The sequence below is a fragment of the Leuciscus leuciscus genome (assembly GCF_965113295.1).
Source record: "Leuciscus leuciscus genome assembly, chromosome: 4".
Lineage (NCBI taxonomy): Eukaryota > Metazoa > Chordata > Actinopteri > Cypriniformes > Leuciscidae > Leuciscus > Leuciscus leuciscus.
Window position 1 is genome coordinate 27,865,982 of NC_138728.1, and position 4,580 is coordinate 27,870,561.

Consider the following 4,580-nt stretch of genomic DNA (forward strand, 5'->3'; position numbering starts at 1 on the left):
TTATATTTTGGCTTAATTCTATTTGTTATTCAGATTTTACCTCAAATATTACCTTTGAATTGGAACAACATAATGAGAAGTAATTGGGATGTTAATGTTACAGTAGAAGTTTTCTTGATAATCTTATCATGTTTTCTGTCCCTAGATAGCAACTTCAGGTATATCACACATTTCAAACTGTTTTAAAATGTCAAAATTTTATTTTGTACTTCAAGTGGTAATTCGGCATTTTTTGGTTTATATGATAACAGGTTTGAAAGTGCAAAATTCCCTATGTTTTCCCTTTTTTTCAAAATGGGCACCTTTAGCATAATTTTTCTCAAAAACTGCAAGATTGTGTGTGGAGAACTTTTTCCTAAGGAATCTCATATATATTTCTGATATTAAATATGTGGAACGAAACCCTATTTCTAGGCCTCTTTTAGGCTACTGACAGCGGCCTATCTCTCTCTCTCTCTCACACACACTCACACACTAACCTGACCGCTAAACCTATCCATCTCTCTCTCTCTCTTTCTCTCTCTCTCACACACACACACACACACACACACACTAACCCGACCCCTAAACCTACCCATCTCTCTCTCTCTCTCTCTCTCACACACACACACACACACACTAACCCGACCCCTTAACCTACCCATCACGCACATACACACAAGTCAAGCGTGTTTTTTTTTGTTTTGTTTTCTATAAAACGCCGATATCAGGCCGGGTGAAACCCGTAGTTGTTGGGACATCAGAGACCGGTTTGTCCAGGAGGGCAACATGTTTATTAGCAATAGCTAACGTTAGCTCCGTAGTGTCCGACGTTTTGAGCCATTCCTACGCACATTGCTTGATTTTTTCCCATCGGACTTTAGTAAAGGGCTGCGGACCTTTCCCACCATCTTTTCCGACATGAAGAATACACTTTACGGGTGTTAATCGAGCTTGATCGCCGCTATCAGATGAAGATGCGCTGCTTACGTCCTCCCCTGCGTAGTGATATTGGCTTGATTTCGGCTGTGACCTACTTACATTCTCGATGCTGATTGGTTGAAAATCGAGCTCAACCGTTTTAGACGTCTCAATACGCAGTCAATATAGTGCGCCAATAAATTACAATTTCTCATTAACTGCAGGATAATGCGTGGAGAACTTTTTGCTTGGATACCTTTTATTAACGTTGAACATATTGAGCAAAAGAAAAATTAGTGCCCCACTTGGTGGAACGAAACTGAACGATACAGCTCACGTACAGCGGCCTATGATGGGCGAATGTTTGGATTTCCTGCCGTTAATGATCTGTTTGTCACAGTCTGCGTGATTTCATCACTTCCTGTGGAGTTTTTGTCTAATAAAATTTCGGTCGACAAAGTCTTTTCTAGTCGACTATTAGGTGGGAGCCCTAGTGGCCGTCCACTATATATTAACTTATGGGAACATCATAATATGATCGTAGCCAAAAGATATTGAGGGAGGAGAGGGGAGGGTTATTTAATGCTTTAATCACATGTCTATTGATATAGTTTTAATATCATACATTTAAGGCAATTGTTAGGGTTGTTTGTTATTATTGTGTTTGAGTTTTCTTCATTTTTAATATTTTTTGTATGTATTTTGGAACTATTTAGTAACTTTATATATATAGATAAAAATGGTTAACATGTTTATTTTTACATTCTCTCTTTTTGCATTTGTAACATTTTTTTTTTTTTTTTTACCCCTTAACAGATCTTGTATCAATTAAGTAAGTTTAGATTTGATAAAAAGGGGCAGGTATTTTAAAATAACTATTTACATCAACTAAAACAAACTTGTTACAAACTAAAAATGTAAATTTTATCTGAAATGCTGTTTTTCTTAAGAATTATTCTCACGTCTGTTTATATAGTATAACTTTACAGACTTTTTTATTTTTTTACCACACAATATATCTTGTATCAGTTTAGTAACTTTAGATTTGAGGAAAACAGGGCAGGTCTTGAAAAATATCTACTTCTTTCACTATAATATTTACAGAATTAGCTTTCTACTCATTTTAGAGAATTCTGTTACAAACTCATCCATGTCCAGTTCATGTGTTATTGCTTTTTCATGAGCTAAAAGCACAAGGGTTTTTTTTCCTCTCATGAAGCATTGTTCGGCGGAATGGTGTCAAAATTCTTGCCAGAGTAGAGAATGAGCTCTCACATGAAGCAGTAGAGACACCCATGACCATAGCAGATACATACAATTTATGAAGACCTGCAAATGCATCGTTGTATTCCTGCAAGAGTTTGCAAACAGCAGAACATTCAGCATCAGATGGAAGTTTTTTGGACAGCATTGGTCTGGCAATGTTCTAAGTTCATTTTCATTTTTTTGAGTTCAAAAGTTCATTTTTTGCAACCCCTGCAAAAGTTCAGGTCCTCAGAGTTCATTTTTTGCAACCCCTGCAAGACTACAGAGAGGTTCAAGCAACTGGATGTCAAGAAATGTGTTGGATTTTGGCATTAAACCTGAGAGGGCTTGCATCAGCTGTAAATTCTTTGTGGAAAACCTGTTTTCTATCTCTGATACAGCTGTATCTAGTATGTTCAACATCTGTCGTCTTAGAGCTGCAGTGGCACATTCAGAACCTGACGGCCCTTCTTGCCCTAAAGGTGAAAAAATGACAGAGTCACCATAGGAGGGATTCACAGTCCTTAGACGTTTTGGTGAGGGCTCAACAGTAGACGTCAGCGCAGTACTGCTGAAATTCACTGTAATTTTCTCTGAGATTTTTCAGTGCACCAAGACATCCCTGCACAACTTCAGCTGCACTGCACAAATCAACATGCTGAGACTGTAGGATGGCATTTGCTGGTTTTAAAATGGCGAGAAGATGTATCAGAAATTTGCCAATTTTAAAAAAATGGCTTCGCTTCAGCTGAGAGAGAAGCCCGGATGATTCTTTTGCAAGGTCAACTGATGCATTGTCATCATTGGAAACCTTAAAAAGAATGTTAAGAATGACTTCCTCATTATCCACCACACATTTTGTGACTTCATAATGACTTGTCCAGCGGATTTCCAACAGTCTCTTGAGATACGGGCAATTGTATCTCTGAGAGACAAAATGATGCCTGAAAAAAGAGTGCAGGGAGCCTGACAAGTCAAAGAATCTTTTAGCACAAGGTTCACTTTGAATCACATGTATGACAGTGAGGTGAAGCTGGTGGTTATAGTAGTGGATATGCCTGCCCAACCTTTGTTTTAATAAAGCCTGAACACCACCTCGCACCACACTCATCACTGATGCTCCATCATAACACTGGCTCATTATATTATCAGCACTGTATCCTGTTTCAGACAAGTGTTGTAATATTTCAGTAGTGATGTAATCTGCATCAAGCTGCTGGAGTTCTAACAAGCCAATGAGATGTTCCTCTGGCACACCATTGCACACAAAACAAATGATAATGGACACATTTTCAGTGTTGCACCGATCCCTTGTGCCATCACTTTTCAAACAGAATGCAGCTGAATCAGCAGTGTCATTTTTCTGTTTTGTTTTTTTCAGAACCATGGATGCCAAAATTTCAATCACTTCATTCTGGATGGTTTTGGAAGTGTACTTTGCATTTTGTGGGATACCTGATGTAATGTCAGCCAGGTATTTATCTTTTTCCAACGCGTATTTAAACAACTTGGAAAAAACCCAGCAACTATGCAATCTTCCTCACTGTCACATGTTTCACTATCCCCGCGTAGTGGAAGCTCATTGACTCCTAAAAACTTCACAACACCTGCCATGCTTTTTATGTAATAGCGATTCTTTTCTATCTGTTGGGGGCCGAGCAAACATGCTACGGTCTCCCCCGACACCGATCGGCGGCAAAACTCTGTTGTCCATGAGGTCGAGGCTTGTAAATGAGCTTGGCTGCACGCATGTTTTTGAAGACCACGGTCACGTTCTAATGCTGCTTTCCAGTTTCGAAAACCTGTTGAAACGAACGTGTCATTTTCAGAGAAAGCAACACCGAACACTCGACACGGAAAACAAAAGCATGCATCGCGATCTACAGAATATTCAAGCCACGGCCGTGACTGATACCAAGCGGCCGAAAAACATCTCTTTCTCCCTCCATATATAATTTATTTCTAAAAAGGAACATAGTTGTGAGGATACTACTTTTTCTAGTATCTTTGACAAAAAGGGCAGATTTGAGGTCTGCCGGTAATTGACTAATTTTCTTGGATCAAGTTGCATTTTATTAATAAGAGGTTTAATAATAGGCAGCTTAAAAGTTTTTGCTACATATCCTAGTGACAAAGATGAATTAATTATATTAAGAAGAGGATCTATGACCTCTGGAAGCATTTCTTTCAGTAGCTTAGTCGGAATAGAGTCTAACATACATGTTATCGATTTAGATGATTTAACGAGTTTAGACAATTCTTCCTCTCCTATTGCAATGAATGAATGGAATTTTTCCTCAGGGAAATACAATACGGTAGTAGATGGTTGCAAAGTTATAATATTCTCTCTAACATTATCAATCTTGTAAGTAAAGAAGTTCATAAAGTCATTACTGCTATGCTCTTTGGAAACTTCAGAAGTAGAAGCTTTACTG

General features: G+C 38.3%; 1 long non-coding RNA gene across 1 annotated transcript in view; it reads right to left on the reverse strand.

Annotated features, from left to right (window-relative positions):
• LOC309497719 overlaps positions 1-4,580 on the reverse strand; it is a 209,512-nt gene that overhangs the window by 149,563 nt on the left and 55,369 nt on the right. The gene's annotated exons all lie outside the window — the stretch shown is intronic.